The sequence below is a fragment of the Lonchura striata genome, chromosome 1 (genome assembly GCF_050655825.1).
Source record: "Lonchura striata isolate lonStrDom1 chromosome 1, ASM5065582v1, whole genome shotgun sequence".
Lineage (NCBI taxonomy): Eukaryota > Metazoa > Chordata > Aves > Passeriformes > Estrildidae > Lonchura > Lonchura striata.
In genome coordinates, this window is record NC_140703.1 from 110,729,574 (window position 1) to 110,755,437 (window position 25,864).

The following is a 25,864-nucleotide window of genomic DNA, read 5'->3' on the forward strand; positions in this document are numbered from 1 at the left end:
CTAATCCTGTGATCCTCACAGTCCTTCCCTTTAGTTCACTTCTGTACCCCATAATCAGTTCTTTTTTTCCTTTTTTTTCTTTTTCCTTTAGTTCTTTCCCATCTCAGGGGCCTTTGAGTAAGGGCCACCTGATCCTACGAGGAGAATTGCAAGAAGGAGTGGGTGCCTTTCAAGGGCAGAAGCCTCATCAGTGTCAGCAAACATTGAAGCTGCACAGCTGCAGTGCACATTTTGTGCTCCTATTGTCTTGTGCTTCACAGCACACCCAGGCAGGCGGATGGAGAAGACAGAGAAACTTCTTCAGGTTTCTTCTTCAGGCTACATAAAACTGTCCCATGGAACTTTGTATTGTCAACTGGCAGGTGCCTTTTACTAAAAGGTCACTGTAGGCCAGCAGAGACTGAATATTTCAAACCAGGGGAGCTTTGCAATGTTCAGTGGAAGAAGCAGAAATGTAGGGTTGTCACCCTGAGAAGTCAAGCTCCACTTGCTCTCAGAATTCAGCTTCAGAATGCATTAATTTTTACATGGATTTCCACAAAATTAGACTGTGCTTTACAATTTCAGAGTTACACAGCCTTTAGTTCTGGAGCCTCTAAGAGGCCACATAATAATTGCTATGAATCCTTTCATCCATCACAGAGATGATGTGTCAGGTGTTGGGAAGCACAGAATGATGCTGCAGTTCTGGAGAGGCAGTGAAAAATGACATGTTCTGTGGGAGCTGCAAGAAGGAATTAGGTAGACTGGAAGGATTTTCTCAGTGGGGAGATGGCTGGGGCACGTTCACACTTTGTGAAAAATGGGTTGGTACCTTCCATCAGCAGAAGCAGCTGCAGTGTCTCCTTCAGACAATAAGGAAAAGAGCTCTCCTTTCCTCTCCCAAGGCAAAACTCTGTCCACCAAATACTTCTTACAGTTCCTGATCATTTAGGATTGGTCTCCAATCGAGCCTGCACAAAGCCCAGAACTTCTCAGGTTGTCCGTGGGGGGGGTTCTGGGTATGCACTGAGCTGTACCAGCTCTGCTTGTGGCCCGACGCCACTTCCCGTGTTTATTTCCAGATTATCTCCTTTGATTTTTCATCTTTATTGCTGTGGAGAGCCAAGTAGTGAAAAACATGTAAGAGGAGTCCTTACAGCTACTTACTGGAGGAAGAGAACAGCACATCTCTTTTAATGACAGGAGAGAGAACATGGAGGCATTCAGGGGAGCTGAGAGTGGAACCAGTGCTTCACCCAGAGACCTGCCATGATTCCAGGAGTAAAAAATAAGTACCTGCTTATTTTAACTTCCACAGCTGACTTTTTTAGATTAGAATATATGAGATCTATTGTAATCCTTTGGCTGATGACTTCACTTGTGTGGGGTTCTTCTCCAACTTAAACAGTTGAGCAAGGAAGATTGGAGCTACAGGGTAGACTAAGAACTCAAGGCAGGGAGCAGCTTCCAGGGGAGTGCTCAGGTGCAGAAGAATGCAAAGATTTGCCTCCTAGAGCATTGTTGTGGGAAGCTTTAGTAGAGGAGATTGAACAAAAAGAATAGGTGGAGTGTTCTTCTCTTTGTAAGAGTGTTTTTGTCAAAAAGCAATTATTTTTTGGAAACGTATCAAAATTTAAAACAGGAAGATGAGAAACAATTGTCTTTTGACTTTCTCATTTCATTGTGGTAATGTCAAATTGTTTCATTTATTGCAAGTCAAAACGTTTCATTCTGATTTCCTCATTTAGATCTGGAAAGTTCTATTGCAACATTTGCTAGTGTATTTACATATTTCTGTCTATATTCTACGTTTATATTGCTTCAGTGTTGCAGAAGTACAGAATTTCTGGTTCTGCAGAAACAATTCTATTTTATTTTTTGTTCTGTTTTGGAGTTTGCTTTAAAAAGAGTGATGTTCTCCACCCACCCTACCCCCAAAAACAGATATGCAGATTTTTGTGCCATCTCTGCTTCTAATGAAAATTAATTTTCCCCTCTGTTTTGAGTGCACAGCAAAACCTCCTGAGGCTAAAGTGGTTTTATTTTGGATCAGTCCCTGTTCTGAGCTCAGGTTTTGATTCAGAGGACTTACAGTGATCAAGCAGTAGTAACCAATCCCTGAATGATACCTGTCTTCCTAATAAATCTTAAAATAATTGAAGTTACTTTCCATACTGTCTTTAGGAGTCCTTCATCTCATATCCTGATGGTGTCAATCTCAGTTCCACCATGCAGGCAAGTCACATCCCTGTGGAAATGCATCCCACAGAAGGAGGAGCTGTCCAGAAAGTCCCCAGTTAATTCTCACTCTTTCAGCACTGCTGCCTTCTTCCAAATCAGGCCACTGTGTTGTGCACATGCTTTTTTTCAAGCTTGCAATGTTTATCTTTGGATTCTGTGCACCACTGTCTTGTGTTTTGGGTTGGCATTTTAAATGTAATTCTGAACAGTGGCATCAGGAGGAATTAAACAGAGATCAGAAACCAACACTTTTTGGGAAATAGCTAGTTGTGAATAGCAGTTCTTGTCTCCTGCTTCAAAATCCTACAGCATCAGTCTGCAGTTAAGGAAAGAATGAAGGAGAGTCCAGAGACAGAGATGTTTTTCCCAAGAGGGCCAAGTGTGTGCACAGGGGATGAGTGCTAATTGTCCCCTCTTTTCCCCTTGTGTGCAAGCCAACCCAGCAGAGAAATCAAGTGGGATTCAGTGGACATGTAAACCAGAAAGGCAAGATGAGCAGTGCCTTTCCCAGCCTTGTGTTTTCCCTCCCCCTCTGGGGCCCTGGGAGGTTGCTGCTGCATTGGTGGAGAATGACTGAAATGTGCATTCACAGCAGCAAAAATCAGCTTTGAAAAATGTCCCAGGTGAGTGTCAGCGAGCCGCTAATCAAATTGAGGGTTGATTGCAAAACTAAAAATGAAGCAAACGCTTTGCATAATTTGTTAGACTGCTGCTGTGTGTGCATGCGTGTGTTTATAGACTCTTCCTCAAGCATTGTGAATTGAATTAATCATGGAAAGAGAAGCACTCTGTGTTCATATTCTTGGTGCCATTCCAGAGATGTTTGGTATGTTCTGGGCTGGATTTAGGGCTGGGTTAGGAAATAAGGGCGAGATCAGGCCTTGTTCTCAAACTGCTGCATTTGTGGCCAAGCTTTAATGGCAGTTCGATGTATTTTGCATGACTTGAGAAATTTTAGACAGCTTTCTGTATTTACTGTTTTATTTCAGCTTGTAGGAATGCTTCAGTTAAGTTAGTCTGTGCCTACTTGAGTAACCCCAGCTATTGAAATAAAGCACAGGAAATCCCAGATCCAGTTACAACACCCCAAAAAAACAGCCTTATTGGATCTGAGAAGTCCCCAGAAATTTCCAGTTCTCAACAAGCATCAGCCTTCCCCCAAAGCCAGGCTTACTTACCTCAGTCCACAGTCTGGTCCATGAATTAAATACAAGAACCAATTTGTGAAGTCTCTCACCAAGACCTCACAAATTCCCCAGCTCTACCTAAGCCTACAGAATTTTTGTCTCACTTACACAGGTTTGAGTGGGATGAGTTAAGCTTAAGCAAAGGGATTGCCATAGTAAATGGTTTGACCAGCTGACTGCAAGTAGACTGAGCCTTTTCTCCCTGTGAAGGCTTTATGACATAAACATCTTCTGGGCAGTGTAGATGGACTACTCTGTTCGAGCCAGCCCTCTTTTGTTCTGTGAGATTAAACAAAATGACATCTTAGCTGACTAGCTCTAGATTCATTGCTTTGATGTGTTTTTTTAGTGAAACCAAACCTGACCAATGCCAGTCACCCAGAGCATTGGGCTGGACCCATCACTTTTAATTATTTTCTTTCTTTGAAGAATGATGGAGCTTCTAAAAGGTTCCTTAAGGCTACCTCATCTTCCCTCTTGTATTAATCCTGGGCTTCAGGATCTCACTGCCAGTCCCTGGGTGTTGTCACCCAGGCTGCTGGGCAGAGCTCATTGTCCTTTTCCCCAGATTTGTGTTGTCTCACAAAGCAGCATGTGGGGACGCTTTGGCAATAGGAAAGAAAGGGATTTATAGCTGCCATGGTGAAGGGAAATGCACTGCAAAACACAAGTTCAAATCTCAGTGCAGCTCTCCCTCAGTGACTGATACCTTAACCTTCAAATATCTACCCTGTCTAATAGGAAAGGGTAAATAGGGAAAAATGGGGGAAATGGTACAAACCTACTAACTATTACCTGTAACCTTCCTAAAGGGTCAGTGCAAACCCTTCTATGAGACAATCAGAGTACTGATGGGTCCACTGATTCATAGTCTCTTGCAGGCAAGGATACAGGAATATCTTTCTCCTTCGCAGGCAAAGCTGTTTGCTGCTCGCTCAGGGGCTGAGGGAAGCCAGGCAAGCAGCAGGGAAACTGCCAGGAATTGAAAGGAGCAGGGAGAGATCTCAAAATCCCACCTAGCCTACAGCTCCCCTGCTGAACTGGTGCAAGAGCAAGAAAAACATGGTATTGACCCTCAAAAGCTGCTTCTTTGCTCTCCGTGCCTGCCCTCATTTAGCTGCCAGAGGTATCTGGAACAGCTCATCCAGGTGCTTTCCATCAAGTTGTCATTCCCTCCTTGCTCAACCACCTTTGCTGTTCCCTGACCCAGTCCTCTGCTCCAGGCAGTACTTTGTGCTGTTTCTTTTTTGACCCTCTTGGTCTTTCATCAAGGTATAAGTAGCCTTCCCCATGACATGTGAATCTGCTCTGCTATTCTCCTGCAGGGCTAAAAATCTTCTGCAGCAAAGCAACTGCTCTGTAGAATTTATCTGACTAAAAGATGAGAGTTCCTGAAATGCATGGAAGGGCTAGATCCTCCCAGCCGGTATAAATCCTCATTTACAACATAGATCACAGCTATAGCCAACATGTAAATCACAACGCTCCCTCCTGACTTGAAAATCTATGGATCTATGAAAATTGGCATAATTGCATTGATTTCAGGAGGGCTCCTGTGATTTACACCGGCTGGGGACAGGGCCTGGCGTACGCCCATCCTGTTAGAACAAATTAGGATTCTCTCTGTGGTGCAGCAGTTCAGCATCCAGGCAGGCTGGGTCAGCCACAGCCTCCAGCTCCTCCCAGAGCCCACAGGGGAGCTGGGCTCAGCTCTCCCTGAGCTCTGAACGTGTGGCTTTGCTCCCTGTTAGGCTGTGTTTGAAAAATACTACTCCCAGTGAAGGGGTACAGTGTAGAAATGTAGCAGGAAGGACCTGGACTTGGACCAAGACCTCTGAAGCCCTCAGTGCCAAGTTCCTTGGCGTAGCAAAGGATGCAGGCAAAGTAGCATCAAATCAGATTAACAGCCATTGAGGTTTTCCCTTGTGCATTGAAGGGATCTTGCTCTCTGCCTGATGCAAAATAAGAAAAAAGTGAATAAATAGCAAATGGGAAATATAGGGAAGAATTTCAAACAGGTCGCTTTGTTTTCCATGCAAGTTTCCTTTTAATTTCGTTTACATGAGATTATTTTACAGTAGAATGGCAATTCACCTTAAAGTCTCTGGAAGAAGAATCAAAGTCATTAGTTTTAAAATGCATTTATTCAAGCCTTAGTTCATAGTGAAAGTCCTATTTAAGGCTGCGCTTCCATTTGACTTACAATAGTTTGTTTCCCATTGCTTACAATTTCCTGAAAAAAATTACTCCTCTGGATTTAATTTTCAGTGCCTGGCCTTTGCTCAATAGCAAAGTTTGTTGGTTTGGAGAGAATCCTTTCAGTTTTCTAAGAAATTTAGAAAACTGATAGTATTATTATCACATTACATTCAGATTCTTTTGCATAGGATTTAATCCCAACAAAACCTGTAAGTTAAAAATATGTAGTTTGCCTAATTCTCACCCAGGAATTGAGTCAAGGTCAATTGACTTTGGACACATTCAGTGAACAGTTTCAGCTGTGCTTAGAGTCATGAGCATGCAGGTCACAACAAATAAATATTGACGGATCTGTGAAAGCCCAGAACGTGGCCAAATTCTTCTTTTAACTACACAGCTGTATCTCCCTGGGGTTATTTATGTTGCTTTTGCATATTTTCATAATCCAGGCTTAGGAGGACTTTCAGGTTTGGATTTTGTTTTAAACGATCTGGTTATGGTGCTGTGATGGATGTTTAATTTCCCTAAAGACCTGGGTAAATAGTAGATCTCATTTTGGTGGCCAACCTGAAACTTGTAGCTTCTACAGAGTAAACAGTGGAACCAGGGTGTTTTGCAACAGCAATTTCCAGTCCAAAGCACTGAGATGGTATCAGGGATAGGAGCCTGACACTAGTTTCAGCCACCAGCAAGGAAAAGAGGTGGATGCACGGCACACAGGGTGTGCACCCTCCCCTTCACTGCTTCTCCCAAATGCTGCTCTTTGGTGGGGAGGGGATGTTTGGCAATCCCCCTCCTTGGTCCTGGGGCTGTACCCTGCCCATCAGGGAGTTTCTCCTGCCTCACATTGCAACCACTGCAACAGAAGACAGGCCTGTGCTCTAAACTGTCCTGTAAAAAATGGACTTGCTTACACAAGTCATCCTGTACTATTTTGAAAGGAAAGTCAGCCTGGACACCTTTAGTATGAAAGCTGCCACTGATTGCAGGTTTTATTGGGACTTGCCAGAGCTGGCTTCCACACAAGTTTCTGTGAGATAGGTGTGACCCTGAAAACATCCATCCCACTCATGCCAGACCTGTTCTGGCTTGCTTGCTTGAGGAAAAGAGCTCAAACACCCTTTGTGGGAAGGCTCTCCTGACATAGCCACAAAGGGGAAAGAGGGTGCCCACTGAGGCACAAGCACATTCTTCTGTGTCCTGTCAACCTAGGAACACCTGTGCTCCCTCCCCACCTCATTTCCAGGGAATCCCTTTTCCTCTGGCCAATGCCCCTCTGATGGTGAAACCCTGTGTAACATCCCTGTGTTGTCAGAAAACCTGGGTTTGGTGGGTATTTTATGGTTGGCTTGTCTGGGAGGGTGGTGACTCCAATTATCTCCATGTGCATGAGCAAGAAGAGCACCTGGCATTTGCCACTGCCTAGAGCAGCCCTGTGGCTTGACTTCTACCCTCCCAGGCAGCTGGGACCCACCTAACAACAAGCAGGGCAGGTCCCTGGCCACCTCCAGCTTCCCTGCCAGCTGGCAGGAAGGTGGGCTGGTGCCTGACACGGAGGCAGGTTGTTCTGTTCCTGCTTAGTGGATGTTTATATTGCAGTGTGAACGAAGGAAAATATAGAAGCTGGCTGAGACTGTGTTGTGAGGAAATCCTCTGATCTTGCTAGCTCTGCTCAGTGTTTAGCCTTTTATCAGGACATGAGCTCATTGCTGTTTCAGGCTAAAGACAGAGCTTTGTATGGATTCTCTGCTTTCACTCTTGAAATTCTCTGTTTGACTTGCAGCTTGTGTCAGAAAGGGCCTGATCACAAAAAAAAAAAAAATGTTAATGCTTTTACCGGGAAAGTTAGCAGGCACTTACACGTCACTCTTCCAAGGGATGCAGGTGTGTAAGTAGAGAAAAGTCACACATCTCTCTTTGAATCGGGTTCTCAGAGCATCCATGGAGATACTAATTATCTTCTGCTGAATATCCCCAATTTCTTTTATGTCACCGAGAGCTGTAGTTGCCTGGCAATACCCTGTAACATCCAAGTGCCTCGGAGGACTGGATGTAAACTGCAACATCGGTGCATTATAAATGGAGGCAGGTGTATTTCAAGATTTTTACAGAGGAAAAGGTGCAAAGAAAAGTTTAAACAGACAGCTGAAACAAGTTCTTTTTATTCACATGATATTTTATTCCTTGTGATAACCAACTTCTCCTTTTATTAAATAAACTCCAACAAAACCTTCCCCAGTTTTTTTTTTCAGATTTTTTTTTCCATTGCTGATTCTTGTGCCATACTCATGACTCTTGCTGCAGGGGATGTCTGACTGGGATATCCAGAGCCTTGTCAGAATATGAAGGGTCTGGCCAGGGGTATCAGCCTTGGTGCTGTCTGGGTCACTTTGTGGGGTGTCACAAGGCTCCTGATGTGTGAGCGTGGGCTCACACGCTCTGTGAAATGACAGTGGGTTGTGTGAGCTGATGGGCAGCTTACCAGCAGGACAGCCGGTTCAAGTAGTGGCAGTGTCTCTTTCTGCTAGACAAACTTGTTCAGAGCTCATTTAAAAGAGTCCAGAAGACTTGGGAATAGTTTTAGCCTCAGCTTCCAGCTCTGGCAGCTCCAGCGTGATGTCTGCTCTGCTGCAGAAGAGGCACCCACCCTGCTCGGCGCCTTTTCCCTCAATATAATCAACGCCTGAGAAGCACAATTGCCTTCAGCTGGCTGTGCTGCACAGTACCAGGTGCTCAGAAGGCTTCTGTAGCAGAAAGTTCAGCCTCCACTGGTCACAGGAGGATTCAGAGCATTTAAGCTACAATTTATGGCTTGAATCCAGGCTCGGCAGCGGGCGGCCGCACGCATTAGCGCCTGCCTCAGTGTGGGAGCTCTCTATTGCAGAAGCAAGAGAAAACTTCTGAAAAAGCTGGCAGAGTGGTGCCTTTGTTTTGTTTTCTGTTCTGTTTGGTATTTCATCTAACTGTGGTTTTGTTTGCATGAGAGACTTTGTCTTCATAGCGCCTCTGAGCACAGGACAGCAGGTGAAGGCTGTGCCTGCACTGTGGCTGGAGGTGCATGCTGCAGACAGCTCAGTTCCTTTCCCTTAGCAGAGAGAGGAGTGAGTTTTAATCAAGCACTGCTTTAATCAACACCTCCTTAACTCTAAGGTGAAGCCTGTTTGTTTGTATTATAAACTAATTCAGCAATGACTGGTTCAAACTGTGCTTTTAATTTCATGGGTGTGTAAAATGGTTGTGCTGTAGACAGCTGGCCCACTATTTAAAAGGGTTTTTTTTTGCTCAGGTTGCAGTTCTTCATAGTCTGGAGTAACAGCTTTCCAGAATATATCTGATGAAATTATCTCAGTCTGTTTCCTAGGGGAACTGGGTTTTTAAACTGAATTTTTCTTATTGTTTTTACCAGAATAAGGGGTGCCTGTATTAGGAGAATAATTTGCCATATTCCAGTCCATTCCAAGTGGGAAAAGGAGCCTGATGCTGCCTCTACCTGTGACCTGAAAATTCACCATCATGTGCATGTTCCATGGCTTGACACAGGTGAAGCAGGGGAAGGACACACTATTGCATTCCTAATCAAGAAAAGTATAACATACAGGAGGATGTGGGTTGGTTTTTTTTTTTGTTTTTTTTTCCTGTCATCTCTTTGAACATCACAGTCAGAGCTCACTTCCCTGCATTCCTCTTCTTTTTCTTAATATTAGAGTGGCCCTCAATAAGCCATTGTGCTCTGTGCCTCTGGGTGGTGTTTGGTACAAGCTGAAGAAAATTAAACTTTTGTGGCAGCATAATTCAATGTCTGTGCATGGATACCAGGCTCCAGCCATTCCCTGCAGTGTGGCCACTCTGTCATTCTGGCCATTTCTTCTTGCAGTGACCTCAAGCATGAGTGCTGTTGTAACAAGCAGGTAATTTAGACATTCAGAGAAATTTAGGAGAAGCATGCCAGGGTACTGGGGAGTCTAGGCTGAGACTTCATAGCCATCAATTAAAGATCATAAGGTTGTTGTATTTTTCTAGTTATAACTAATTACTTGCTTAATTTCTACCTTCTAATTTATGTCCTTTTGTGTTTTAGGTGTACGTCATGTACATGTCTAATGCAATTTACTGCAATGTATTTATCACATTATGGAAGAGTGTTATCTTCATCAATTACAGGCAGAAGAGGCTCCTAGAATTAATAAGGGGATAAAAGCTAAATTTGTATTTCAGTGGACTCTTGAAGGCTTATCTCCATGGGAAAGCTGTATGTAAATCTGCAGTGTTTCATCTGGCTTATGTTAAGTCCTAAGTTTGGATTTCAATTCTATGGTAAGTGTAAAGTATCTCTCCACAATAAAAGGAGAGTAAACTGCCTTGGAGTTAGTGAAGGTGTCACAAACTAGCTAAAATTCTCTGTGTTCTACTCCATCTTGCCTTGAAGCAACCTGTGCATCCTTTTCAGCTAATATTTTTCTTTATAATCCAACTGTTGGTTAAATTAGGGTAGCTGTAGTGCTAAGAAATAGGTGGTGTTGTGGAAAAAAACATCTTGGTGTTGTTTTATGTTGTGTACCTGTTGCAAACCTTCCCAGAGCTTATCCTTCCTATTCCTCACAAGTTACCTGTCCTGTCTAGCCAGAATAAACACTGATTTCAAAATTCTCAAGCACTACAGAAGCCCCCCTGTCAGGTGTGTACCTGGCTGGGGTGTCTGAGCCAGCCTCTTGATCCTTGCTGCTGTTAACACTGCCTGGTCTGAAGTGACCATTCCACTCTTCTGCTTCTCCTGGCACATTTCTGGAAAGGAGAACACAAAGCTCTGCTTTTCCCAGGAATCATGCTCACCTCTTTTTCTTGGGCCAGAGTTTTGCCAGTGGCATGAGCTCGTGCTTTCTCAGAATCTCTCTTCAAGGTTCTCATCAGGAGTATTAGAAGCCAAATTATCCTTTATTTTAGTGGCATAACAAATAGCCTAAAGTAGAAAAAGCAGTGAGTTGCCAGTCCTGTTTACTGCCACTCTTTAGCATTCCCAACTGCTCTTTGGGTTAAGGTCAGTTTACAGAAGCTGAAGATACAGCTTTATACCCCAAAGATAATCATGGTTAAATTATTTTTCCAAAATACCCCTTTTTTTCCCAGAATAGCTCTGAGAGCTTTCATTTTTACACACTGTCATGACTGAAACATAAGAACTTTTCATGGACATAAATTTTCACAAGGAAAGATGCAATGTAATTCTACTGAACCTGGTTCTATACTTCTCATGCATATACAATTATTTTTACCTTTTTCATGTTGGCTGGGAGAGACCCTTGGCTTGGAGTAATAGAGAGTTAAAGTCACTCAGTGCTGGTCTGAATGACTATGTAAATTGCAAGAGGCAGAGAATCTGATACTGTGCCTATAAATTTTATTAAACCAGCTGCTTGTCAAAATTCATTTTTGCTTTATTTAATCATTAGCTATTACTGGGAGAAAATTGTACATTCTGCTGTTAGTTCTTCTGTTATAAATCTGGAAAAAGAGCCTAATTCTTACCTTCTTCTGTCTGGTGTCTGGAAATCAATTCCAGTGAAATTTACTTTAGATTTAATCTACCATATTCATAGCATAACCTGGTCTTTGTGGTGCTTAAAACAGATGCATGGAAATGTCTAGAGTTGTAAAAAATTATCTGAGCCAGCTGATTTCATGCCACAGCTTTTACCTCTGTGTGATGGACTCTATTCTGCCACAGCCTTTGAGCACCAGGTACACAACTGGCTGGCCATTGAGCTGACTGTGGCTAAAAAATAGATACTGGCACATATTTAGTCAGGCATGAGGTTTACAGGGAGAGTCAAAATTGCCAGTTGTTGCAATAGCACCTGAAGCAAAGGTGTGACCTACCCTTCAAACAGTGATCAGCTCCCACCACAATGTCCTGGAAAAGCTCCTGGTGTGCTGTGCAATCCCTTCTGCACACTTTTACTGCAGATTTATCCTGGGAACGGAGTGGGTAGATGGGGTGATGTGCCCTGGTCAGTTCATCCTCCATGGGACTGAGACCATTGCAGAACAGTAGAAGAGGTGTTTGAGGTTAAAGACGAGAGCCCAGGTCAGCAGTGGCAAGCAGAGGGAGCAGGAGTGGCTGTGGGAGGTGCAGGAGCCAGGCTGGAGCTCGGTTCTTCACAAGAAGGGACTCTGTGTACCAGGGGAGAGGCTCCAGCCTTAGAACAGACCCACACTGTGCATGCACGGGGCCATGCTAGCACCTTTAAGCCAAGGAATGTAATCCTTTTTTTAATCCAAACTGATGCCGTTTGGCTCCTTCTTTGCAGTTTCCATGCACAGAGTGTTCAGAGAAGGACATCTAGCTAAAGGGTGTTAGCTCTCCAATTACCCTTGCCTGGTATAATGGCTCCCAGAGGCTCATTGTTCCCTGCTATAAATTAGAATAACCCTTAAAGTTGGCTAATTTGTCCATGCCCTTTACCAGGGATGAGAGTAATATGCAGGAGATGTAGAGCAGCCTTCTCCCCTCATAGCCTCGGGGCTCTCTCATCCACCTCAGCCCAGCCAGCAGTGGGGATCAGCTGTAATCCTCACTTCCTGCTGACAGCAAGGAAAAACTAGGCAGGATGTCACATGGGCCAAAATAAATCCCTTCAGAAACACAGCACCATTCTCATATTGTGCTCACACGCCCTGAGAAGGCAAAGGGAGCTTTTCCAGTCCTCTGGCTGCAGCAGCACTGGGCTTCTGTAGCCTAACAGGTGCTTGCATAAGCATCAGTCAGGGGTTATCCTTAGTCTCAGCTTGGGGAAAAAAAAATACTTTCTTTTTCAGGTTACCTATGGAATTTCAGCTGCTCCAAAGTTGTATTTTCAGCATGGAGAAAAGGTGTTAGGTGCTTTTCTGCACGGTGATCTGCATGCATAATTTAAAGAAAAGGGGAAAGATCTTGTGGGAAGAAACCTTCACTTGAAAGGAACTGCTTTGTTCTGCTTTAATCAGTGTTGGTTGATTGACCCTTTCTGATGACAAACCTGGTGCACTGCTGCTCTGAGGCCAGGCAGCAGAGGTCATTTCCATCCTGGAATGATAAATTTTGAGGGGTAAATTTGTATGGTATTACCCCAGTTCTTTCAGTGTAAAGGAGGTTCCAGTAGCCCCAGCAGTGTCTGATGGAAGTTTGCACATTCATTTGGACACTGCAAAGCTGTGAACAGGGTTGTCTCTCTCAGGTTTCATGGGTGTGTTAAGCTGTGTGTGGGTGCACCTGCAGACCCCTGGGGTTCCCTGTCCAGTCCTTTGCACCCTTTGGCAACCTGGGGAAGAGACCCCTTAAAGACCTTGGGAGTGTGGTGGGACCTTCTGCTGGCTTTCAACCACATCAGTTCCCTGAGCCACTTTCCATCAGAGGTGCAAACATTTGTCCCAGCAGATGGGTGGTGTGAGGGAGGAAACAGTGGTGAAGGGAGAAGAGACCAAATCTGCTAATCCAGTACTGCCACCAAATAAACACACCTTGAACTGCAGCTGCTGGGAGCTCCTTTGTCACTGCTGCCTTTTCACAGGGTGATGGGGAACAGGAGCTGAGCCCAGGAACTCCACTTTGAGAAGCAAATTTATTTCAGTTCAGTCTAAAAGAAGCCAGATATTCTTTTGTTTAAGTTTATCCAGCCAGGTCTCTGGCAGTTTCCCCATTTCCCTTTGAATTACCTCCTCTGAGTTCACTGCAGCACCTTGAGTTCACTCTGGAGCATACTGGCTGCTCATTTCCTTCTGGTTTTGTGATGAAAACAAATCTGTGATGTGGGGATACCTCTTGGCTTAGCCAGAGGGTAAGTGGAGGCACCTAAGTGCACCCAAATTCTTGCAGAGTCACTGTCCATGTGAAACGGCCAGTGTGACCACAGGCTGGAAGAGTGTGTGAAGCACGAGGAGACTGACCCCTCTTTCACTGATGTGTTTATCAAGAGATTTCTGTAGTGGTTTTACCCTGGTATAAACCAAGCAAACACAGAGAGGAGCCAAGCCAAAGTTCAAATGAGCCTGGTTTATCATGCATGCACCTTATCTGGCTGCTCCCACCCCTTGTGCAATACATAATAAATGTCAGTGAATTATTTCTTATGGGCATTGCTGCGAAATACCAATCCCAGCTGCACCCTGGTCAGACCCCAACTTCCTTCTCTCCCCTCACACTGTTCACACACACCTTTAACAAGCTGCAGGTGCTGCAGACAGTCAGATATTAGAGGGAACTGACTGACCAACACAAGGCTCATTGTTTTGGCTCTGAACTGTACCCCTGAAAACAAACCTTTTTTTTTTTTTTTTTAATTTTCTCTCAGTGTCCTGTTTCTACATCAAAACAATATGGCAGCCCCAGCCCCCACATTGGTTTCTCCAGAAGTGGAGAGTATTCAGCTACACTCAGACCTTGCCTACAGTCTCAGGAAGGTCTAGTCAGGTTTTACAGTGGGAAAACAGTCTGCTCCTGTCTCTGAATGTGTGGAATTGAACAAGGGAATGTGATGAATGAGAATGTTTTTCTTTCTCAGCATATCTTCTAAATCCCACTGGCCAGTCTGTGTGACTGGCAAAACTCTCCCAGAATTCTGAGTGTTGTAGCCCATCCCAACTCTTATCTCTCATTAAAGGATTAAAGAGCATTCCAGTATTTCTCCACTAAAAGTTTCCAAAAATCCTGTGAAGAAAACCTCTGCTTTTCTCACTCTCCCTGGCTGGGAACCAGTGGTGAAGCTGAAGCCCCTAACTCTGAGCAGGTTGGGCTAGTTCTTGTTACCATTCCTGCCTCCACCTGCCCAGGGCATGACAGATTCCATCCAGCCCTGCCTTAGGCAGCCCCAGCCTGGATTCAGGGTGGTCCTGGCTCCTGGACAGTTCTGGAGGCACCAGAGCTGATCTGCACGAGGATCCAGCAAAGGTGAGACAGATCTCGTGTGCCTGGGCTGTCGTGCAGGGCATCACACCAGGAGACTTCATTACTTTCTTTAAATTTAAAGGGGAGAATGGCCATCAATGATCCCTCAACTCCTGAACAACCTGAGAATTCCAGATAGATTCTTAGATGGTGCAGATCACCAGGATGTTTTTGGACTGAATTCCAACCAAAAGCTTAGCCCCATGTTCTTTACATGGAAGCAGCACTCAGAAACAACATAGGAAATTTATGTTGTCTCTTTAGACGTAATGAATGTTTGCCCCTGTTGTTTAATTCTTTTGCTTGGTGTCCTGCCAAGGAGTTCAGTGCTGGATAATACAAATGAGAGCCATCCCCACCATGGAGGGCTGACAGCTCAAGAGACAGACACACTGCAGACTGGTTTTGCCAGGCAATAAATAGGTGAACATTGTTTCACGTTTATCACTTTTACCAGTGAGGAAGAGCAGGACAGATTCAGAAATTACTAAGCCTGAGAGGAGCGTTTTCCCCTGTTGATCCTGGGGAAAAGAAAACTGAAGCAAAAAACAACAAAACCCATCCAGTCAATAGTGAATTTAGGAGGATTTGAATGGGGAAGTAACTAGAGAGCAGTGTTTGGCCATGAAGAGAAAGAAAAAGTTCAGAGCAAAATCTCCCCACAGGAGTAAATTACCCTTAAATTCCCTCTGAAATAAATCAGAAATTCTTCTCCAAATAATCCCACTTAGTGCACATGTACTGTAAACTGACCAATTCATTACCTGTCTAACAAAACTGGAGTAATTGAACCACATTTTTTTATTTAACCAGAAAATTATTTGTCTGATTTATCTGACAGCAAAGGGTTACTGAAAAACTTAGCACACTTCTTCAGAATTCAGGGACCATTGACCAAACCTTGCTTTCGGTCTCTGGCTGCATGAAGTCTGTATTTCCAGCCATGGCCCAACTATACAGAAAATATTAGCTGCAAGGATAAGGAAAGTAGCAGCACCCTTATTTTGGCTGCATAGCTTTATGCACCTGTACAGGCAAACAAGGTATTGCAGAATTCAAACACACTCATGTTTAATTCAAGGCTCTGATTCTTTTAGTTAGCAATTATTGCTCTGCAAAGTTTTCAGGCTGGTGTCCAGATTTGTAAAAACTTCTTTTGTAAACCTTGGCTGTTCCCTGCTCAGAAGTGAAACAGCAGGGATTTACACCTGCCTGTCACAAGGCTCTGGAGGTGATGTGCATTTTTGGCTGCATGCTTTTGCCAGCTTGCCTGCATGGCTATTTACACAATATTTGCAACATACATTTTCTCAAAATGTTTATCTCTTCATAGGTTTTCAGGGTTTACAAATAGGGAAGGTAAAGGAAGAAGGTAAATATTACATGGAAGACTCTGTATTAGGGGTTAAACACATCCACAGACACAATCAACAATGTGATTACCATGAGATTGAAGACCAAGTGTTGTGGTATTTCTAAAAGCCTTCATGACTACCTGCACTTATAGCACTGTAATACTTTAATGCAGTTTTTTTATTTTAGAGCTCAAAGTGTGAAATTCTCACATAACATTTCCCAGGCTTGTGTTCTTTGTATGCCCTCAATCACACTGGCATTCATAGGAATTTTTATGAATGCAGGGTCGGGCCCTGTTACAAGTTTCTGTTTTCTAAGTCTATTAGGGGAACACAAGAAGAAGCAGATATTACATGTGCAAATTTTTACTTTCATCTCCAGGTGGGTATGAATAGTGTGTCATTAGTTAATGATGACATAAGAGCTGGCATTCCTCATAAGCCCAGAGCTCCTTCAGGCTTGCTGGAAGGTTGCAATCCTATTAGTCAGATGCTGTAAAAGTTGGGTTTTTAATTACCTTGGAGTCAAGATAACTCTTCCCTTTCTAAGCTGCTCAGAATTACTCAGAGATACATGTTCAAGGGAAGGATTTAGCCTCCAAATTTTAAGTGCAATCACTTTTAAACACAGGGTGAAATACAAGCTTTTTTCCTATGATACCCAACAAGCATCTTTCCTACTGACCTATCTCCTGCCTGTTTGTCATCATCTTTCATCATTCAGGGTTCATGTGGCTTCCTGCACATCCCACCCTCAGCCTCACACCTTCTACCACTGACAGCCTGATCACCTGGAGCAGGGGACCTGAGGTGTCAGGGGACAGAGCTGTGCCACGCTTTGATTGTGTCAAAATCCAAAAAAGCCTGGCTGTGAGAGGGGATCTCGGGACAGCAGGCGGGCAGGGAGCCAAGAGAAGCTGTCAGCGGCTGCGTTCTGTAAACTAGCAGCAATCCTTTTGCCACTGTGGGTTGCAAAAACAGCAGCACTGCCAATGTTTATGTGCCTCTGGCAGCCTGACTAAGCATCTTTTCCTTACATCATAGGTATGTGCAATAGGCTTTGGAGTTTTGCTGGCTAGTGGGGTGATTTTTGGCCTCGTGAAATGTGGTTGGATGTGTAACTGAGCGTCGGAGTTGTATCTGGAGCTGAACCAAAACCACAGGGAGACAGCCTCACACTGTGAGCAGTGCTTGGTATAGTAGTGGGGGAAGAGGGACTTGACTCCTCTTAAGTCATAAGCCTGACCAGTGCCACTGTGTTGTTTTGCTCCAGGTGTTGCTCTGCTGGGAATAATTTTACTGGGTAGCAGAACTTTGCATAGCAAACCCCTTTTGTTCTGCTCCAGTTTGTAGCTCATGGACATTTTAGGAAGCATAAGATTGCAGACCAGAGGATGGTTTTGGTTTTTTTTTTTCCTCCCTGTGGTCTGCATGTGCAACTTTGAGATTAAATGGGTACTGTTTTCCTAGTGAAGCTTGTCCTTCTTGGCTAAGGGCTAGTTGTCAATAGGAAGCTGATGTGAAAATTATCAAGGGCTTATTCTAATTTCTTACAAAGTCCTGCAAATTTTCATCAGAAAAACCAAGAAATGCAAAACTAGAAAGGTCACTGGTTTTGTATCTGGAATATATGGACAGACATAATAATTTAATTATTCTATTGTTTGTCATTTTATTGTTTTCCCAGCAATATAAGCAGTTTTGCACCATTCTTCCCTACAAAGGTAACTACTATTTTTTGTAGTATGATCAAGACCCTAGTTGAAGCTGTCCTTATGAAGAGTGATGGTACAGGTGGAAAAGATGAACACTGCTTGATTCAAATAGATATGTGGTCTTGGGAGATACAGGATGCCATGGCAGTGAGGAAAATAGCTGTGCAAAATCCATACACAGTTTTCTTCTTGCCCTGGGTCCTTCAGGCAGTGACTGAGAGCATCCCTAGCCATTCTTCCCCAGCTTGTTGATTCCTCTCCTCTCTGAACAGGGGTCAGAGCAGCCCCAGTGGTTTGTAGCAGCTGCAGAGCTGCCTGGCCTGTGCTGCCCAGCAGAGACTTGGTGGCTGCTCCATGAACAGACGAAACTTTCTTGCAGGGCAGAAGTTGGAGCTCTGAGAGAGCTGCAGAAAGCCCAGGTGCTGTGCTGCTGCTGACCCATCCTGCTCCTAAGCCAGAACCCTGCACCAGCTCTTTCATCTGTGAAAGAAGGTAAGAGGATTGCTGCACCTCAAAGACATGAAGTTTAGATAATTACAAGTGTGAGACACTGAAATATTACACCAGTAAAAATACCTCAGATGAAGAATTGTTGCTCTTTCAAGGCTAATGTGATTTTCTCCAGGTTGTGCTGTTCAGTGAATTCTAAAGGGCAGGAATATGGTTTTCTTAAACTCTGTGGAATGATGCTGGATTTCTGTTTGTTGGCCTTTATTTTCTGTGATAGTCCATAGGGTTTTCCCTCAAGGGATTAAAGTACCTTTATAGACCTTGCTCACCACATCCTTCTTCTCCCCATCCCTTCTCTTTTGAACTTAGATATGCACTTCATTCTGACAAGTAGCAGAAAAAAAATCTACCTGATCTGTTACCAGTTTTATGTAATTTAGAATGCAGGGTTACACTGGACTGTTTTCTGTGGAGGAAATAAAAAGATGAATCATCCTGAGGTGGGTGCAATCCCTTCAAGATCTTGACTCCTAAACTGACAAGTAACTGTGGACAAGCTGAACCACTTAGCTCCCAAGTCCTTCCCAATCATAATTTATAACAAAGAAGGGTATTTTCTTAGGTGCTTCTTCTCATCTTTTGTGCCACTTTTCTGAAATATTTTTTGGGCATGAGTTGATGCTGCACATCAAATTTCTCTTTTGCATCCAATGAGGGCCCAGTCATTCTAACAAACTTCAAAAGGGATTTCATATTCTATGGAATACTTCACATTTCTTTTTATCAAAGTCTGATATTTTTTTTCCCAGGGTTGTACAAGCTCGCACTACCCACCGAGTCTGTCTGTCTGCATCACTTTCATGTGTTTGTGAATTGCTAATGAAGCTACGTGGGCCTCAAAGCTTGCAAAGGGTTCCCTTCGACTGGGTTTGTACAACCTGAATTAATTCTCCTCTAGAAATCCCAAAGTGCCTTGCCCCTTTTGCCCAGTGCTTAAAAGAAAAGGATTCCCTTGGTTGTGAGGGTGAGCTCGTAGAAGCCCAGCAACAACACTGTCAACCAAAGGTTATCATTTTGGCTTTGCAAATTATTGATAGGGGAACAGAAGATGCAAAATCCAGGGAGATGTTCTCAGCTGAAAATCCTATTTATTCCTCTGCTGTTGCTGAGTAGCCTTGACCACTTCTGCTTATAATGTAACATCCCATAACTTCCATACCTGACTGCAAAATTGCTGAAAACACCACTCTTTTTTTGTAACAGTGGTGCAGTAATGCATCTTTCCTTTCTGCTTGTCCAGCTTAGCTATAGATCCAGCAAACATATATTCCTCCAAAGGAGTGACAAGAGGTGTCCTCCATTCTAAAGCTGTTAGTAGATATTCCTTCCTAGAGAAAAGCAGTTAATTTTTCACTTATATCCTGAAATGAAAGGATATATATACTTATATCCTGAAATGAAAGGATAACAATATGTTAAAGAACATATTTTGTATGCTAGTAATATTTTTACCAAATAGTATAATATTTTTTTTAATTCCTTCAATTTATTTAATCTCAAGAATAGCCAGTGACAATGAACTCTCCATGCTAGTAATTTGTTGATGGAGGAAAGAGAAATTTGTCTGTATTATTTAAAATTCTGTAATGAGGACAGAAGGAAAGATTGAAACTATTCTCAAAAGGCAATTATTATTTATGCAGGTTGTATCAGAAATGCCCTTGAAGCCCTTTGTCCTCTGTGAAAACAAAAAGTGAAAGAACCCAAGAAGGTGACAGAAACTAAGAAGGTGTGAAGGGCTGATCCCAAAAAGGACCTATGCTTGTAATGTGGCTTATAACTGAAATAAAGGTGCCTGATGCAAACCTGCATTCCTGAAGGTGTCCTGAATTAGAAACATATATAGATAAATATGACCCCCATATGTATTTCTTTCCTTTTGCAGCCCTTTTCTTATGTTTTCCTGAAAGCAGAGTAACTCTTTAACTTGGGTGGCATGTGTTTGTTGCTACATGGTTATAGAAAAGGTGCCAGAGCCCTGTAATAAATTATTTCTCTGAAACATTAAATATCTGGGCAATTAACTGTCAAGGATTTTCCATGCACAGATGGGAGCTGCAGAACAGCAGATCTGTGGGGTCTGAATCTCATGCAGCACAAAAGGAGCCCTTTCATGTTACATGAAAACACCCTGCAGTGTTTGAAATTAATTCCTTTAGATCAGGGGGAATCAATTTTGGTCAAATTGCCTTCAATCAAATGACTAATGGTTTTGTTAAAAATCTCATTGTCAGTCTTGAAGAGAGATGTTGATCTGGATAAGCTATGTTGAGCTTCCCTTTGCTCCCTCACTGCTCATGGCTTGAGAAAACTCTTCAGAAAAATATCCCATGCAGCATATTATGATGTTATCACGTGTTAACACATCTCATCCAGAGCTATCCAATCTGATTTTAAATTGCATGTAAAACTTCAACTAAATATAATCCAGATTTCATATTGTTTTATTATTTTCTTCCTCTATACCTGTTCCCAGGGTACATTCAATAAGACCATATTATTCCTTCCTCTACCATGAATATTCATTATATTCAGGTTTTCATTTTGGGATCTGGGATGGGCAAAGCTAGTGAGGTTTCTTTCTTGTGAAATCTATTTGATCAGGGGAGTTGTGGTTTCTTAATTCTCTAAAATTCAACACTGGGGCAATTTCACTTCTCTTTATCTGATCAGATTTTGGTGTGGTGTTAGATTAAAAAGAAATGACATTGTGGGGTGCAGCAACTGAGATTTAAAGAAAGAATTACTTCTGTTCAGTTGTAATGAACATTATTTGCCCTTTGTGTGCAGGTCTTCTATTAGATCCAGCAGCTTTTGCCTTTAGATAATAAGGAAGGGATTATGTGAGAGATAAGTTGATTACTCAATAATTCCCCAGGAAAAAATTCTGAAGCAAATTCAGGTGATAAACACCATCTGTGTGGGGAAGAACCGTCTGTGAATGGATATGGTAAATCTCTTATATGTGTGTGTGCAATATGTTCTCCATATCCCAAGCTGAGGTAGCCAGCTCTGCTTCTTCAGTCAGAAAATCCCACCCCCAGCCCTCCCCACAGAAGCACAGCACTTGGCTCCATCATGGACATCCAGTGCTTTATTTCCATAGTAAAGCAGAGAAAAAGCAGTAACTTTGGAGTGTCTCTGAATGCTGTCTTTGCTGCTGCTGAGCCCCAGTCTTTTCTTGTTTACTTGTGCAGCTCACTTGAGGATTTCTTCCCCAGGTTTGCTTTCACTCATTCTCATGGTCTGCTTGCTTCTCTGCAGAGCTTTTCAAATCTCTGTATCCATATCACCTTTATATAGTCTTTTTTGCTTCTTCACAATTTTTATAAATATACACATCCAGTGGAAAGCTGGTGCCAGGTTTTGGCTGCACATCATTTCTTCACATGAGCTACAAAAGAGCCAGAAAATGCTCCAAACTGAGTTTAGCTTCATGTCCAAGGTGGATTCACTCTTTCATTGTCAGGCTGTCATGTAGAAAATCTCCACTCTTTGTCCCTTGGAAAATCTGGTTATTAGTAGCCTTCAAATTCTGCCTGTAATGGTTAGGTGTCTTGGTTTGAAAAGACAGGAGTCTGTGAAGGAAGGCAAGAGCCTCCTGTGAAATGGAAAAGGTAAATCCCTCCCTCCCTCCAAATTACCACAACTTCAAAATGTAAAGGCTCTCAGGCAAAGATATGGGAATGGGAGTAACAGTTCTTTACTAGGGGGAAAAAAACTAAATAAAAAAATGTGATTAGTACAAACAAAATTACTGATTGAGTCAGAAACTTGACACCCTGAGGAGTCAGGGTGTTGGTAATAGCCCAATTAAATGGTGGCTGTTCCTCCTGGAGTGGCAGATGAAATGCTGCTGAAGCAGTGATCTGTAGAAGGGTGGAGTTTCCTCTGAAGGTCTGGTGATGGAGGAGTTGGGCCTGGTCTTCCTCTGGGAATCCAGCAGAGAAGAAGCTGGTCCTCTGGGAATCCAGTGAAGAGGCTGCTCTGGTGTCCCAAAAAATGCTGATTTTATGCAGGTAGGGATGCTTGGCTCCTCCCCTCTGGGTGGAGCATCTCACAATGGGATGATGTAACTTTACCAGTCATGCAGTGAGTCATTAATAGCCCTTTAACAGAAGAGATCTCCCCAGAGAGAGACATTGTTCTTGGAAGAGATAAGAAAATTGCCCAATCTCCAACAGATGGCAATAGAATACATGCTTATCTTACAAGCCAGGACATTAGGGAAGCCAAACTACGTGGTCTCCTCCAGGCCAGGTGCTTTGAGGAGCTCCATGACGTAGTGACCGCCCTGACTGCAGAGCAGCTTAGCACTTCTGAGCCCACCAGCCTGCTCCATCAGCCAGACAGGATGGATGCTCCATGCACAACACTCACACACACAGAAATTTAGGAAAGACTGGCTCACACACACAGAAATTTAGGAAAGACTGATTTATTCTTATGCAGAGTAGCTACAAGAGGTACAGAGCATAATCTAGTGAGATTTGCAGCTTTGTAACCTTCTGTGCAAGAAGCAAATAAAGAAGAATTGAGAACTGGGGTCTTGATACTTCATGTAATGCCCTGTTGAGTCCACAATCAACTTTATACTGCATGTGTGGTTGTAGTAAAACTGTTCACTGCTCTTTTAAATCAGCCTTTTCTGAAATAAAATTTCTGTAGGAACCATAGAACGTTGGGACACATCTCTTTGGGTGTTATTTTCAAATGTTGGAGAAGTTGATATTTACTCTAAAGTCTGATTGTCTTCATTCCTTTGATCGAAGTTAATAATTTAGATAGTATTTCCAAAGAGCTGTGAAACTGATCCAAATTTGCTAGTAACAGAGTGAATAGAAAAGATCTGGAAACTAAAATGTCATGGGATTTTTTTTATCAATATGGCAAACATTTTTGGAACAGATGTATTTTGATTTACCTTATCAAATGTTTAAAAAGCATAGTGATAACAAGCTCATTGCATAGACATTTTCAAGATTTATAAGTTATCTTAAAGCTTTCTGCATTATCTCCACACTTCCCCAAGCTTTCTGCATCTGAACATTTTAGAGAGGCATCAAATAACTTTCAGGAGGCTCAATCAAAATTCAGAGCATGCCATGAGGAAGGCAAGCTTTTTTGCAATGGCTTTGAAGTGACCAAGTAACCCAGTGGCTTGCATTGCAGACACAGTTCATGACAGACTTGTCCTCATGTATCTCTGGAATTGATCTTCCCAGCCATGCTCCAAGCTCTGCTCTTGCCTTCCCCCACACCCTCTTCCATACCTTTCACCAGGAGCTGCTTCTGCCTCCCTGATTCACAACACCCAATAAATGCTTCTCCAGCATTTTGGGAGTGGTGGTTTTACCTGTCTAAGCTCACACTCATGCTTTAGGACAGCAGGAATCCTAAAAGAGCCTTCTGTCAATGGGATAAGAATTTACTGGGCTCATCATTTGTCATGCCAACACCTCTTTCCCCTTTCCCCTGGCTTTCTTAATGTTTTGTGCACTTCTTCTTGAGCTGTAAAATATCGAGGGAAGAAGGCAAGTTCTTATGCTGTGTTTACCTGGAGTCTGCCAGGTTGGGTCTGTGCCCTTCATGGTGTTTGTAATAAAGAATGCCCAGGTGTTTGTATTTTAGGGAATGCAGTAGGAACAGGTGCTGTGCTCAATTCCCTCCAAACAGTGGACTGGAGAAGCAGAGGCCATTGCAATCCTTCCTCCTTTTTCTCAACACCCATTTTAGCTCAGGTTGTAATAAATTAGCTTACCTGGGGGCAAGGAGCCACAGCCCCTGTCTGTAATGCCCTTGGAAAAGGAGGGGCTTTTTTGTTTTGATTAATGCCCAAGGCAAATGAACATGACAAGGATTTTCTTTGGAATGGCCTGGGTTCTCCCAAGAAAAAAACAGGGTGTGTGATCATCCAGTCTAGAGGAAATAAAATTCCTCCTGAATAGATTGGGTTTAAATATGTATTTTCTTTCTCCTGTGCCTTGGTTTTAGGAAGATATGCTAGAATGATTTGCACTGCACACAAATTCTCTTCTTTTTAACCTGAAAAAGTCTGGTCATGTAATGGTGAGAATAGAGAGAGCAATTTTCCTGGAGAAAGACATATTTCCTTCAGCTGGGTCCATGGTCATTTTGTTGGCTCCATCATCTGTGCCTGTCTGCTGACCCATCACACTGCTTGTGACGAACTGTGCTCCCATTTTCAATTAATGAAATGAATAGCACTGACATTGCTGCATGGTCAAGTACCACTCAAAAGTGAAGGCTGTGAGCCCTTTTAGTGCAACAGAAAGGAAGGAAATGGAGGTTTGGGTCCAGCTACATAAAGAGTTGAGAAGATAACTAGAACCATGCTATTCAGGCATGAAGGATATAGCATGTGAATTTTTCTGGGGATATGTATCATGGAATCATAGACTCATGGAATCACAGACTCATAGAATGGCTTGGGTTAGAAGAGACTTTAAAGATGATCTAGTTCCAGCCCCATTCACACCCTCCATGGGCAGGGATGCCACACACACATCAAGTTACTCAGATCCCCACCCAACCTGGCCTTCCCCAGGTGTGTGGAGAAAGATGTTCGGGCAGATGCCACAAAAGCAGAGAGCATCCCTAGTTTTGGGCCCAAGATGCTTTGAGGAATGATGGTGGGAGGTGTTGTTGAGGATGCTCAACAAGGGTCACTCAGGCTCTGGACTCAAGCAGTCACCGCCTCTCTGGCTGGATGGGAAGGAAGACAAAAATCTCATCTGGGTAAAATGAGATTCAAAAGGCAATGGTTGAGAGCTGGGGCTTTTCATTGGTGTCTGAAAGCAATGCCTGAGAGATAAACCTGGACTGACTGCCAAACATGCTCAGAAAACCTGTTTAATGGTGCTACCAAGAGACTTTAATCTCCTGTATTTGCTCTGGCTACCAATCATGTAGCAGGCATTCCATTCTCACCTGTCATGTAGGATACAGGCTGTGACTGTACATCTGTTAGGTGGTGAGGCCAAATGTTCAGCCTTGTTCTAAACTTGCACAAAGACTTTCCATCCTGAGCTTGCACTTCTCATGTCCCACTCTCTGCAGAAGTTGTTCTCTGCAGTATAACATAGAAGGAAATAAGAGAGAAACTGGTGGAGGCAGACTGGCTGAAGAAGTTATGCTGGGTTTGCAAAGAGGATTCTGGTTTGTCTATCCTGTCCTCTTTGTGGAGATTGGAGAGCCCAGCCACAGCTGGTGCTGTAGCTCAGGCCTTGACACCCCATTTGGATGGGCTGGCACCAGAGATGTTTCCCAGGAGAAACCCTGAGCTCCTCTGCTCCTGGGCAGGGTGAGGATGCTTTGAGCAGCAGCTGCAGGTGAGCTGCCACCAGCCAGCTGTAAAGAAAGGGAAGGGGTCAGATGGCTCGTGCTGCTTAACCCAGGGCTCAAAACTGTACTTCAATGGAAACTGTAGAGAAGTGATTCAGAAAAACTATAGGGGAAAATGGGAATTCAAAGGCACAGAATAACTACTTCACCATCCTCCCTTTTCCCCATTCATCAGCCCTGCACACCCTCTTAAAGGGAGGGAGCCTGTGGACACCTTGGAGGGCATTTGCAAACACACACACATGCTCCCCTCCCCCACATTTCTTTTTATTGCCTCACTTCTACCTGTAATGAAAAACGGTCCCTGCTGTGGTCAGACTTTGTGTTGTTTGATTTAAGCACAGATCACGGTGATGAGGGCTTAGCAAAGGCCTTTGTGTGTGTTTAACACTA

The 25,864-nt window shown here is 43.4% G+C and overlaps 1 long non-coding RNA gene across 1 annotated transcript; it reads left to right on the forward strand.

Annotated features, from left to right (window-relative positions):
- Positions 1 to 6,859: 6,859 nt before the first annotated feature.
- LOC146768822 (uncharacterized) lies at positions 6,860 to 13,884 on the forward strand. The gene is made up of 4 exons (XR_014956894.1): positions 6,860 to 8,759; positions 9,016 to 9,149; positions 9,688 to 9,923; positions 12,423 to 13,884. It is a non-coding gene; the product is annotated as an uncharacterized LOC146768822 (long non-coding RNA).
- The last annotated feature ends 11,980 nt before the right edge of the window (positions 13,885 to 25,864 follow it).